The sequence below is a fragment of the Cygnus atratus genome, chromosome 4, assembly GCF_013377495.2.
Source record: "Cygnus atratus isolate AKBS03 ecotype Queensland, Australia chromosome 4, CAtr_DNAZoo_HiC_assembly, whole genome shotgun sequence".
NCBI lineage: Eukaryota > Metazoa > Chordata > Aves > Anseriformes > Anatidae > Cygnus > Cygnus atratus.
The window spans coordinates 77,123,387-77,137,336 of NC_066365.1; the positions used below are offsets into that span (position 1 = coordinate 77,123,387).

Consider the following 13,950-nt stretch of genomic DNA (forward strand, 5'->3'; position numbering starts at 1 on the left):
AGCCCAACTCAAAACCCGCCCGTAGCTGTCGGCTGGGAGAGGTGAGCCACGTACGAGCAGCAAGTTTCACGTTCTGAGGATGAATTCCTGCGACCTGTTCCCATCTGTACGTTCACTGTTCTACGCTCCATCCCGCTGTTTCATTTCAACCAAGGAAAACCTGAAGTCAGTCCACGAAGAAACAGCAGCTGCAGGACCATTAACTATGTCCCCTCTCCAGCACAAAACACGTGAAGGAGCCCACCCCCACCAGACAGCAACCCCAGCGCTGGGGCCTCTCATCCCGCACTCCTTACCGAATCTTCCCCCTCCCGCAGCGAACTACACCGCAGCTCAGTGGCAGCTGCCTGGCCCGCCAAGTCCGTTTGAGACCATTTCAAAACAGAGCATTACGCAAACGACCCCGAAGCCATCTCCTGCCTTTCAGTTTGCTCTCCTCTGGAACTCTCGTCACCGCAGGGCAAGAACAAAACAGCCTCTCAGCAAGTTAATTTGGAAAGCAGTTGGAGAGAACAACATCAGAGCCACCCAGAACAAGGATGGATACATCGGCAGGGAACATTTTAAAAATAAACGTGCAGCTTCGCAAACTGAACCTGAATTCGGTGGGTCGGGAAGCTCCCAGGGGAGATGTCCGGGAGCTCATGAGAACGGAATTCCCGTCACTGCGACTTCCAGGCGCTGCGGACTTCAGCCCCGGCACGCTCCCGCGCCGCTACCTCGCGGCGTGACGTGGCTCCGCACACCTCCCGGCCCTCAGCAGGCAATTAACCGAGGCACAAACGAGGATCTGGGAAGCGGCAGGTAGGAAAAGCCAACTGCTATAACGCACGGTCAGTCCGGCAGCGAATGCCGGGAGGACGTGGCTTCTGCTTTGGGACAATTTTTAAAGTTATCGCTCCAGAAAACTCCTGCGGCACAGGGCTGTGCGCACCGGGGAAATGGGCGCAGGCTCGCTTCGCCCCGTAGCGCGCTACTGGAACAAAACATTTCAAAGCAAAACAGCTTGAGCGTAGTTTGCTTTTCAGCGAGCATTCTGCAACTCAACTCGAGAATAACCTCCTCCAACTTCGTTTCAGCAATAGTACTCCCAAATGACCGGGGGCCCTTCGTTTAGCATACTGAAAGCGTACGAGTGGCCTTGCTGAGTGTACCAGACCGAGGCCCAACGGCACGCGGGACAGCGACCAGCACCTGGCAGCAGGCAGCGCACTGACAGTGACCGGCACCGTGCTGTGAGTTAACCTCCTTCCTTCCCGGCCCCGCAGCTTTCTTCACTCGGCGCTGTGCTAGGGGTCGTGACGTCGGTTTATCCGAGGCGCTAAGCGAGCAAGATGGTGAAAACGAGACTTGTCTCCGAAGCAACGCGCAAAATCCTGCACGCTGCTCAGGGCTTGCTAACCCCGGACCCGCTACCTTAGCCTCCAAAACAAAACCACACCAGCAGCAACCTTCCGGGCGAGGAGCCCGTCCCGTGGCAGCAGCAGGCAGGAGCCCAGCAGCGCCCTGTTCCACCCCCCCAGCCTCAGCGCACGGTCAGCAATAACTCACCGCTTCCCTTTTTTAGCCCTCCAGCCTGCTCGCAGACTCTCTGTGTGTGCCTAAAGCCGCCCAAGCGAAGCGAACCAGGCAGGGACGTTAACGAAGGCGACAATTTACTAAACCAACCTGGAGTCAAGCCGGTAACGAGAGGCAGAAAACTGCACTGCCGGTGTGCAGGGCGCACCAGCCGGAGGCACGTACCCGCAGCGCTGCCGAGCAGGAGATCCGGCACGGAGATAGGAGGAGAAAGGGAAATGCAGCACCGCTGCAACTCCTGCAGCGCTGCCGAGGTCAAGCTCTTGGTGTCAGAAGTGGAAAACAGAAAAAGGGCCATCCATCTTTACGCCGTTTCAGGGGTCAGCTGTGGACAGCGGGAACACCTCCAGGCCAGCCGAGCCGTGCAACGCACAACTCGATCGCAGACAACGCGAGGCCGGAGCTGCAGGTTCGGCGGCGGGACCTCCCGAAGAACGGAAGCTGCTCCCCCCTCTAGCCACACGAGAGGCGTTATCAGGAGATCCAGTCCAGCACAATCCCTGAAAGGACGGTTTCCTGCTGCTTTGTCCCTGTAAATGGCACGGAATTTCCTGGCTACGCGCTAGCTACAGAGCAGCGCGGAGCACATCTCGGCAGGCTGGGAACCCGGGCACGGCGCAGAGGCAGCCACCGCTGCCCAGCGGAGCCCCGGCCCCGCCAGCGCTCCCAGGGCACGCAGGGGCAGAGCACCAGGGGCTCGGGACAGACGCGAGAGGGGAAGGGGGCAGAGCAAAGGTGGCCACTCAGTCGCCACCTCCCGCGGGCAGGCGGTGCTGAGCACGGCGTCCCGCACGGCTGGAGCGGCACGCACCCGTGTGAACCCCCTCCCGGGCAGCCCCGGAGCGGGTCCTGCTCCCCGCAATCAGACCGTGACGCGCAGCACGCGGGGTAGCGGGGAGCCACCAGCGGAGGGAAAATAAACGAAAGCAACGCCCCGATCCCCGCGGCACGCTGAGCGCCACGCGAACTGCGTCTCGGCTGGAACCCTCCGCCTCTGCCGGTCCAGCTGCACCGGATCAAACAAACCCCAAACGTGAGAAATTCGAGTTTGGCCCGGGTCAGTCTGCTGCCCTAGAAACACCGAGCCGACCGCAGGCACGGTACCGGCCCAAAGATCGCGCTCTGCTTTTGTTGCTTGCTTTGCTGCAGAGCTACGAACCCTTGCTGAAACGGCTGCTGCCCCCTGCCAGAACGCGGCTCCGCGACGCGCTGCCTGTCGCACCCAGGCGGCACCGACACGCGCCCGCCAAGGAGCAAACGGAACTAAGAGAATCCCAGAATCGCCCGGGTTGGAAGAGACCTCCGAGGCCACCGAGTCCAACCTCTGCCCTAACACAAGTCCTCCCAAACGCAGCCGGGAACAGGCTGCGGAAACCTGAGGCGCCTCAGACCTGAAATCCACTCCTGCCCCCGCGTCTTCCTCTTCGGCAGCGCCGGGAACCAAGGCTGCCGGCAGCCTGCCCCAGCTCCGGTCAATCGTGGCGTTCTCGCTCCTCCCGCACGAGCCCCAGCTCGACGCCCCCCCCTCCCGCGCTCACAGCGTCTGTCCTCGCCCCCGGGGCGAATCCGGGGCCAGGGAGCAGCTCCCCCGCTGCCCACGGGGCCACCGCCGCGCAGCCCCGGTCACCCAGAACACACGGGATTGAAACGAGTGCCCCCGGGGTGTGCCCCACGGCCGGCTGCAGCAACCCCGATCGGGAGGAGGGCACCTGGAGCACACACGGAGCTTGCCACAGGCCAGCGGGTGGGGGTAAGAGAGGGAAACGAACACCAGCAGGACGACAGCACTCACTGACAGCACTCACTCACCTCCCGCCGCGGGAAGGCGGCCGCTCAGCCGGGCTCTAGCGCACCCGAAAAGCCGCAAAGCAGCCCCTGCTCCGTGCTCCTCTGCCCCGCTCTTTATGGCCGAGCTGTTCCGCGGTAGTTGCGGCCCTCGGCCGGCCGGGTTGGCTGTGCCGGCTGTCCCCTCCCAGCCTCCCGGCCACCCCCAGCTGGGAGGAGAGCCCTGAGGCCACCAAGCACTTCCCCGTGACCGTCACGCAGCCCCGTGCCCGCCGCGGCGGCGAGCACCCCGAAGGCTGCCCCAGCCAGACCCCACAGCGCTCGCTAACGCAGCTCGCTGAGAAAACCTCCCCGGGAGGCTGTGCCGCCCGCCCTGGCCGAGGGCACGACCCATCTCCTGCCGGGCCACGAGCCGCGAGGCCGCCTGAACCAGCTCCCTGCGGGCTTACAGAACGGAGCGGGCTCACGAGCTGGTCGCGCCCCGGGACACGAGCTCTCCAGACACCGACAACGCCAGGAAAGCCGCTGCTCCTTCCTTTTCACCCGGCCAGGCCGTGGCAGACCCGCAGGGACGCGGTGACACCCACCCACCCCTCCCCTCCAGCCTCCGCAGCCGGACCCCTCGCGCAGGCCCCCTGGTCTCGCAGTCTCGCGCCGCAAGCGGCCTTCCAGAGGATCCCGGTTATTCCTTTCCCTCCTCAAGCACCCCCTCCGCTCTGTCGCCCCGCCCGACGCTGTCGGCGTCCTGTCAGGAGCCGTGCCCTCTCTCTGGCAGAGAGGAGGCACCCCCCGCCGGGTGCTCTGCCCCCCCAGCCGATCCCACGCCTCCTCTGGCGGCGCCTCCCGGGCCAAAGGAGGTGAAAACCTCCCCGGGCTCCTGCCCGAGCCCTCCCACGCACCGTGCCACCCAGGAGCCGGCTGCCTCGGGGCACGTTGCTGCGCATCCCCAGCCGGCCGGAGGATCCGCTGGGAGCCGAACCCGCACCGCTGGGCCCAGCGGGATGTGGCGGGGGCGCTGCGGGCACCGGCAGGAACAAGATGCCAGGCTCAGCACCGGGGCGAACCCTTCAGCTACACCTGGCCGTTCGAAAAGCCGAGGGGCGGCTGGAAGAAGGCTGCCAGGGGCTGTCCCCGGGCCCAGCGGGGGGGGGGAAGGTGCAGCCGCCCGCACGAGGTGCTTCCCCCAGCGCTGGGGGAGGGTGGCGCCGAGATAAACGCCAGGCACGGCTTTTGTCAGAGCCTTCCCGGGCCCAGCCAGGCACCAAGGCAAACAGCGACGGCTCCGACAGCCGCTGGCAAGCCCCAGCAAGCAGCAGCCGAAGAGCCGTCGGTTCAGCCCAGCCTGCTCCGGCCAAATCCACCGTTGCCCCCCACCGGGCGACCAACAGGACTGCGTGGGCCCCAGCCACAGGGGCCAGAAGAGAAAAGCAGTCCAGGAGGTGAAGGAAAGAGGGGGAAAAAAGCACCAGCAAAGCCAAGGCGTTTCCTGGTCAGCTCCCACAGGCAGGCTCACGCACAGCCAGGCTCCGAACAACGGCCACGGGAAGCCCCCGAGGAGCCGCAGCCCGGCCGCACCCAGCACCGCGCACAGCACCGCTCGCTGAAACCTGCCCAAAAGGTTCCGCCCCAGCCTTCCTCAGGTTCAGCGCACCAAGCTCATACACAGCCAAAAAATTAAATAAATAAATCTGCGCCAGGTTTTCACCAAGTAATTCTTAAAAGAAGCCAAAAAAAAAGGTCATTTCAGCACCTTTATTGAATATTAGCAGCAGAAAAGTACTGGCCTTTGGGGATTTTTTACTTTCTACATCCAATTTCCGAGCACCACAACCCCTGCACGCTGTTTTCTCTGCGCAGACACTGACGCACGTGCACCAGCTCCGAGGCACACGGAGCTCTGCACACCTGACGTGGAGTCCCCTAGACACAGAGCAAACTGGAACACTTCTGCCTAGACCTTCTTTTTTAAAAACCTCCCCACACAAAATAATTAACTTGATGGCAAAGAAATAAGGAGATATTTTATTTACCTTTAAATCTGAAACACTGGGAAAACGTTCCAGCGTTCTCCCCGGCTCTTACCAAAACGTGGAGCTCTTCTGCGTACGTTAGCGTGGGTACGTTAGGTCCACTGAACTCAGCCCCAACGCAAACGGTAAGATACTTGGGGAAAAAGAAGAAGGAAGAGCAATCCAGCCGTACAGCAGGGAGCAGCAGGGTTTGTAGCCGCCTGGAACCCCACCCCTGGACAAACACCGCTTGGTTGTATCGCTTGTTGTACGAGTTGGAAAAGGAGAGAGATCAGCCTCGTGCCTTACGTCCTCCGCCCTTCAAAACCGCACAACTGTTCCGTTAGTTCTGGCAGATTTTCCTTTTAAATCCGGACAAAAAAGCAGTCAAAGATGCTCGCTGCCCTTGAGGAGCGCCTTTTCAACAGGGAAAATAATTACCTCACTCCTATATCCACCCTCTTCAAGAGCTCACAACCTCCGAGACCTCACATCTGAAACGCCCAACGACCGATCCCGTACGGGGGCAGAACACAACCCCAAGCTGGCCGCGTGTTTCGCTGTCAGGAACGGGCTACAAAAGAAAACAACGACCGCCCACACTGGTTTAAAACACAATAGATTTTAATGACTTGTTTAGATAGTTTTTTAAATGACCCTTGAGGAAAGTGAATTAAAAATTTAACAGTATTACGTTCCTGTATTAGAATTGTAGCTGGGTGCATGTTCTATTGTAACTGGGCGCACACACTGAAGTAGGACGTGTCTAAGCTTCAAAAACAGTTAGATCTCCAAACATCTGGAGGTTCCTACATAAGGGATTACACTGGTGCCTGAAATGGAAAGAGTTTGGTTGTTTTTTCATCTCTTTTTACCAGTTCCAAGCAATTCTTATCTCCTTCAAGGCCAACAAACCACTCACAAGGGGAGGACCGGTGAAGCTGGCTCCCAGCACCTCGACACGCGGTGCCAGAAGACGTGAACCTTGCGGTCTGGGCTCCCCAGGGACCTGGCACTGAAAACCGACCTCTTTTGTTACCCAGCGGGCGCGTTCCCTCATTCAGGGGCCGCTTTTTACACCGCAGCCCCTGTCCCCGAACCCAAAGCCAGCTTCGCCTTGGTTTATTTTAGAGTGCTGCCCGCAGGGGCTCAGCTCGCGGCCTGAGCTCCCACCGAAACCCACCCCACCGGGGCGGGCGCAGGCGAAGGGCAGCAGCGCACCGCCCGGAGCCCTTCCCCCGGTAACACCCGTGAGGTAAATAAACCCGGGCTGCGCTACCGAGCCCGGTAACTCAACGGAGCCGCCGTGCCGGGACCCCGGCCGCAAGCAGACGAACGCCGGGGCTCCGCCGCCCGCCTGGGGGCGCCTCGGGCAGACCCCGGGAGGCCCCGGGAGGCCCCGGGAGGCCCCGACCGGCCCCGGTCCTCCCCCCGCCCCCCCCCCCCGCCGCCATTTTGTGCCTCCCCTCAGCCCGGGGGCGGCCGGGGGCCGAGCGCCTACCTCCGGCAGGCCGCAGCCCAGCCGCGCCGCTCGGCTCCGCGCCGCTCCCTGCTCCTCCCCGCTCCTCCCGCCGCCGACCCCGGGCCGGGCCGGGCCGAGCCGCACCGGGCCGGGCCGGGCCGCACCGGGGACGCACCGCGGGCCGGGAAGCGGCGGGCACTGCGCACTGCGCCTGCGCACTGCTCCCCCCCCCCCACCGTTGAGGCTCTGCGCAGGCGCAGAGAGTGGCCGCTAGTTAGGGCACGCATGCGCACAGCGCACACGAGGCCGCGGAGGGGCCGGCCGCTCGGTGAGGGCACGGCGCCCGCAGTGCGCATGTGCGGCCGCGCTCCCGCAGCCTGAGGAGGAGTGCGCATGTGCCAAGCGCGGGGGAGGGGGGGGAACCTGCCGTTGGTGCCGCAGGGCATGCCGGGAGGACTCCTCCCTATTTAAGCGGCACGCGGCGGCCGCCATCTCAGTGCGCGGTGGCGGCGCCAAGTGGTCGTGAGGCGCTCGTGAGGTGTCCTGGGTGTGATGAGGCGCCAGCGCCTGTCCTTATTTTCCTAATAAATGTGGGCACAGAGCCTGAGGCCTCCGGGCCTCTGACTCACCCAGGCTCCCTGGGCTGTGTGCTTGCTTCTTGCAGCAGCAGCGTCAATGCCTGGTAGTTGGGAGCAGGCTGGAGCCTCTAATACGCTTGCTTCCCCAAACATAATTAACCAAGCATCATTTGCCAAGCGCAATTAGCCAAGCACGATTACCCAAACACAATTAACCAAGCCCAATTAACCAACCACAACCTGTAGCTTTGGTGCTGACCGCGCAGCCCAAAAGGGTCCATCGCTGTGGGCAGCCCGGTGAGGTCTGGGCGCAGGGAGCTCCCCACACACCCGGAGCTTCGCAGGCAGCTCTGAGGAGGCAGGGTGCCTGCGAGAGCTGCCACGTTACGTCCCAGAAACACCACATCAGATGCCAAACCTAACCACGGGGGCAGCCAGAAACGCCGCTGCTGCGTCACGGTGACCGTACCCAACCAAGCACACACGGTACGAAGCAGGCATGGGACCAGCCCTGCCCAAAACCAGTGTCTGCTCACATGGAGCCTGTGTCAGCACGGTTCAAATGTGGCAGCCAGCAGCCACCCACCCAGCTCGTCACTGAGTTTAGGACGGCGCAGGAGCCTTGCGTGCAGCCACCGGGAATGATTCACCGGCGCTGGGCTTCCTGACAAAGCTGGGCTGACACAGAAATGGCTTGCTGGTCTTTGTCTCCAAACCTGTTCAGTTCCTCTCCAGCACATCAGGCTTGTAAACCTTTAAAGGTCAGGCTTCCAAATGTTCTTGGCTTTTGCAACGCGCCTGGAGCCATCCAGCCCTGCAGCCCGCTGACTTCTACAGACCACAGGCATTCCTTACTCCCACCGCAGCACAGCGAGGCGGTGGAAAAACACGGCATCATTTGGGGGAGGTGGAAGCCGTAATTCCTAAGCTTGGGAATCGAATTTGCAGCTAAATTACTTGACATGTGCCTGCGTCTGTTCTGCCATTCCCAGGCCAGCACGATGGTCCTCACTGAGAAAGTCCTCTGGGAGGGAAAATTGGTTGTCGACTAGAAGAGAGGTTCGGCTTTTACGGTGAGACCGCTGGGCTCTGCCAGGGTTGTCTGTGGTTTTAGGAGCCTCCCAAAGGCAGATTCTGCCCAAAACCTGCTGGGAGGCTGAAACATCTTGCTGGGAAAGAACCGTTTGGGTCAAATGCTTTATAAACAAAAGATGAGATGAACAGCTCAGCCTGCATAGCACTGCTGTGCTGCTCCTGTGGATGGTGCTGCCGTGACAGCTGTAAAACATTACAGCCAAAAATAAGAAACTGAATTTGAGTCACAACACACTGAGCTCCGAGCACAAAGGAGGCAGGGCTCTGAGAGCCAAATTCTTTTCGCCTCCATCACCTGAAAGCCTTCCTAGCTGAGGGGATTTTCCTCTGAGAGAGGCCAAGAGATTTTGCAGGGAGGAACAGGGCGAGAGGAGGCGCGGATTAAGCACCAAGAGGGGGTGTGATGAGAGGAAATCAAGCAGAAAAGGATGATTTCTGTGCCTGGTTGTGTGGGGTGAGCGTGGGGAGCAGTCTGCAGAGGGGTGCCCCGTCCCTGCGGGTGCACAGCCAGCCACCAGGCACGCTGGGCCTGGCTGACAGCCACAGCCTCTGCTCAACATCCAGTAGCAATTACAGAAGCGTGGTCTTAAAAGGCATCATTAAGAGGGTAACATTAAATAAGCACCGGGACCTTTGGGAATGTAAACATGTAGGCTGCTTACACAACCCGAACCTGTCTGCCATCCCCTGGCATGCTGACACCAGCTCCGGCCGCGTCCCCAGCAGCTCTGCTCCTGCCAGGGGCGCCGCGGCCCGCAGGGCTCTGCTTGCTGCCAAATTTGTGAGATGCAAAGTGCAGGAGGCAAAGGGACAGAAGTCTTACGGCTTTGTGGGAGTTTCAGACAAGTCTGACCCTGTCCCGGCCACAGCTAAGTCTCAGACGCTGCCCCTGCAAATAGGGAGGTGCGTATAATGCTGAATAACCTCAAGTTCAGGGCAGCGTGGACGTTTTCCCAGGCCTCACCCTTGGAAGTGGGTTTGATCGCTTCAACTGCGAGATGACACGGGTGCCGAGCATATAAAAGCTCATTCTGAACACTGAAAGCACAGATAAGGGGTGTGCGTGTGCGAGCACGACGAGGAATCTCCCTCCTTTCCACGTAACCCCAAGCTGCCTTGATCACTCCTGCTGTCAGGCCGGGATTTGGCAGGGGGACAAAATCCTCCGGCTCCAACCTGCTCTCCCGTCACCGCCACACGGCGAAGCCTGGCCCCGTGTCCGTGTTTTCCAGCCGCTGGGCTGACACCAGCAGCGTGGGACAGGACCGGGAGCGATTGGTTTTACTTCTGGCTGTCCTGCAGGGGCTGTGCAAGGAATTCAGGGGCTTCCCCTCAAGGCCTGATCCCTCTGAGGCAACCGGTGTGCCCGCAGGTGGGCTGTTTGTCATCACACCTTGCGGGAAAGGGCTGAGAGCCAGGGCTGGGGGCAGCGGGGTGGGATAACCACAGCCCGGGCACGGTGGTGCTGGGGCTCACTGAGCTCTGGCCACCACCTGCACCGCCAGGAGTACCCGCGGTGCACCCACAGCAAAAAGGAGGCTGGCAGGAGCGGATGCCACGCACACCGGAGTGGCAAAATCCCCAGCAGATGGGGGAGACCACATCGAGGGGACCCCACCGCAGCCTCCTCGGGTCCCTGCACTCCCCCCGCCACTGAAAACCACCCAAAAGGCTGCAAAAGGAGCTCACGGGAGCGCTCCTCCCGAAAACTGGCAGGAGTGAGCCTGGGGAGGGGAGCTCCACGGGGCTGGGAGCCCGGTTCTGTGCGGGTGCTGCTGCTGCTCCAGGCCCCAGCAGCGGGGTGGTGCTTCCCTGGCCCGATCTCTGGGGCAAAAACAGCCTGTTTTGGGGGAGATGCGCTTCCTCCGTTCCCGGCTGGCTCCTCCGCCCCGCAGCAGCTGTGGCTCCGGGCTGGGAGGTTTCCCAGCAGATGGTGCCTCTGAGCTGGGAGCGCCGCAGATGGGACGGATCCTGCACGGCCGAGCCAGCGCCTCGCAGCCTCTCGGGGATGGATCATCCGTGGGACTGAGGTGGATCCGCTTCGATCTGCTCCTGCCGCACCTGCCCCCTGGCTCCTGCTGGAGATGTTCGCCTTGCTTCGGGTACCGAGCCTCAAAACGTCTCGCAAGAGACGTGCCACACCGCGTTTTGATAACTGCGATGTGCCAGCGGCTGCACGGCTGCCAAGGGATCCTGAACCCTTCCTGTGGCCTCGAGCAGTGCTGCCCGGAGAAAGGGCACCCAGGAGCAGCCCCGCAGCCCGCACAGGCGAAGCCAGGCGTACAAACGAGGCAACGGGAATAAACTGAGATATCTGGGGTTGCGAGGAGATAAAAGCCTGGTCCGGGTGCGAGCAGCGCCGGGTGGCAGCAGCAGGCAGAGGGGGGGTTGCTGATGCTGCCAGGGCATCAGTCCAGCGCTGGGAGCTCACCTCGCTTCCACAGTCACAGCGGGAAGCGGGGCGGCTGCCCCCAGGGAGGAGCAAACCGCCCGCCCACAGCCCCCCCAGGGGTTATCCCAGGGCTGCAGCTGGGTTTTGCCGCACGCAGCACCCGTCCTCTTCCCGTCCTCCCCACGCAGAGCGGCCAAGCTCCTGCCCCGAGCACCACGGGGCCAGCCCCGGGCTCCGCTCTCTGCCCCCTGCCGCACCCCAGGGCACGGCCGTGGCTGCAACAGGAGACGCGGGACGGGCCCCGGCACCTGCTGCCCCCGGCAGCAATTCATCGGCATGAACTCATCGGCGTGGCCCGCGGAGGGGCGCGAGGCTGGCGGCTGGTGCCAGCAGGCGGGTGCTGGGAGCGCTGGGGGCGCTGGGAGCACTGGGAGCACTGGGAGGCGCGGTGCCGGCGCTGCCCGCCCAGCCACACGCCGCCAGCAGCTCGGGTGCCACGTCCTGCCCCCGAGTGCCACCTCTGGCACCGCTTCGGGCCCGGGGAGGGCGGCTCGTGCGCGTCCCAAAAGGGCTCGGACGACGGCCACGCCGCTGCAGAGCCGGGCGCCGGGATTATCGCCCGCCCAGCAGCTCCAAGGGACGCCCAAATTTCCTCCCAGCGATCCCAAACGGCCTCCGCGCCCCCCTCCCCGCGTGCCCCATAGCCCGGCGCCCCCCGGGAGCGGAGCGGCTGGGGCCGAGGGCCTGATCCTGCTCGGCGCAGTCGGGAGAGGCGCAGGGCAACGTTTGGGGACTAAAAGGGGTATTTTGGAAGGGCCAACAGCTCGGGACCCGCTGCGCACCCAGCGCTGAGCGTGGTGGGGTCCCAACCCAACACGGGGCCCAGGCGGACCCCAAAGCGCCGCAAACCCACCCCAAAACCCCAGCGGGACGGGGAGGAGAGAGGAGCGAGGCGCACCCGAAGCCGGAGCCAGCGGCCCCAAGCGGGAACCGGGAGGAGGTGGCAGGCAGGGGACGGGGCGCGGGGGGCTGCCGGCTGCCACCCCCGCGGGACGGGGCCCCCGGTGTCCCCGTGGCGTCCCCGGGGGCTATATTTAAAATTCCTGCGGCTGCAGCTGGGGCCGGGGCGAGCCGTCCCCGTGTCCCCGTGTCCCCGGCGCATTGGTGACATTCCCGGGCCTCGGCCAGGCACCCGCCGGCCTTCAGTGACCTTGGGGGGCTGCCGGTAACCCCGCGGCGCGGGGACGGGCCCCTCCGGCCCCCTGGGCTCACGCCGGCACCGAGGGGGCTGCGGGGAGAAATTGGGGGGGGGGGGGGGCAGGCGGCAGCAAAGCCCCACCGGTGGCACGGGAAGGGGGGGGGGGGGGGGGACGCCCGGTACCCGCGGACCCCCCGGTGTCAGCGTCCCCGGTGCCGCCCCGGTTGGGGCCCCGCGGTTATTTTTTACCGCCCCGCAGCAGCCGCCCGGCCATAGAAGGAGCCCTCGGGCACCCCGGGCCCGGGACTGCCCCCGGTGCCACCTCGGGGGGTGGCACCTCGGCCCCCCCCCCGGGACCACGCTTACCGGGCACCAGGGGATGATACCGGGGGGGCCGGTACCGGGGGCAGGCACAGCACGGGGCAGGGGGGTCCGGTGCTGCGAGCCCCCCGGGGGGGTGACTCCGTCCCCACGGGGGTCCCCCCCACCCCGGGGTCCCCCTCACCCCCCCGGTAAACCCCATGCCCCCGGTACCCGGGCCCCCCCGGGATACCACCGCGGCACCGGGGGACGATACCGGGGACAAGCACAGCACGGGGCTGGGGGTTCCCGGAGCCGGTGCTGTGAACCCCCACGGTGTTGCGACCCCGTTCCTACGGGGGTCCCCAAGCAACCCCACCAACGCCCCCCTCCCGGTAAACCTCACCTCATCTCCCGGTGGCCCCCGGTATAACCACCAGGAACCCCCCGGTAAACCCACGGGACCCCCGGGGACGTGCAGCGGGGACGGAATTTGCCCCCCTCCCCCTCCGCCCCCCGCTTCCCCCCCCGGGGGGTCGTTCCGGTTCCCCTCCCACTCACCGCCGGAACGGATCGAGGGGCAACGGGAGGGGAAACCGCGCGAGGGGGAACCGGAGGGGTCCCGGGGCCCCCTCCCCCCCCCCCCGCGCAGGGGCGCTGGAGCCCTCCGCGCCGCCCGCCGCCGGCATCTCGGAGGGGAGCAACGGGGGCCCGCGGGCGGCGGCGCGGCCGCCGAGAGGGGCTTGGCTCCGCCTGGGGACGGGGGGGTACCGGGGGGTGGTGTGGGGGGGGGTGGGTTGGTGTGGGGGCGGGGTTACCGGGAGGGCACCGGGGGGGGGTACCGGGGAAGGGGGAGGCCCCACCCCCACGGGTGGTCACCCCGCGGGGGGGGGCGGGGCCGCGGGGACCCGGCCCCGCCCCCATCCACCCGAGGGTGTACCCCCCGGGGAGGGCGGGGGGGAGGTGGGGGGGGGGGGGGGGGGGGCAGGCAGCACCCGGTGCCACGCGCCCGCCACGTGACACGCCGCCGCCACCGGCAGCCCCCGCCCCAGCCCCGCCGTTGTTTACCACTTGCATTACCGCCACAACCGGCGGCCTCGCCTAACAGATACGCCCCCGCGGATATTTTGTAACGGCTCCTGCAATTGGGCGCCGCCGCACGCCCAATCAGGGCGGCGGGGTGGGATTTACCTCGTCCCTGGGTCACGCGCCACGTTGCCTCTGGGCCGGAGCCCCACGTGGGGCGCGCGCGTGCAAGGCAGCCAATCGGGCGCCGCGCGCTCGGCCACATCAGCTGCAGCGCTTCGGCCGCCTCTCCCTCCCATAGGCCAGGACGCGAATGCGCGCGGGCCCAATCGCGCGGCGGCACAGGCGGGAGGCGGGGCGGCTGGCGCGGCGAGCAGGAGTCCCTCCGCCGCCCCGCCCCCCCCTCGGAGCCCCCGCTGACCAATCGCATCGAGCGGCGCCTTGACTCCGCCCCTCGCTCCCTAAGCACCCGCACCCCTCTCCTTACTCTCATTGGCCGGGCGGCGCGGGGGCGGACCAATGAGCGC

General features: G+C 64.7%; 1 protein-coding gene across 5 annotated transcripts in view; it reads right to left on the minus strand.

The window, feature by feature from the left end:
* The window catches only part of ZNF638 (zinc finger protein 638), a 49,263-nt gene extending 42,224 nt beyond the window's left edge, over positions 1 to 7,039 (minus strand). For 2 of the 5 annotated variants that reach the window (XM_035547364.2, XM_035547361.2), the window contains exon 1: positions 6,874 to 7,038. The gene's annotated coding sequence lies outside the window, so the exon portion shown is untranslated. Of the gene's footprint in view, positions 1 to 5,813; positions 6,206 to 6,294; positions 6,476 to 6,873 lie in introns of those variants that run through there. The other 3 variants (XM_035547363.2, XM_035547360.2, XM_035547359.2) reach the window with 3 other exon arrangements.
* Between the last annotated feature and the right edge of the window lie 6,911 nt (positions 7,040 to 13,950).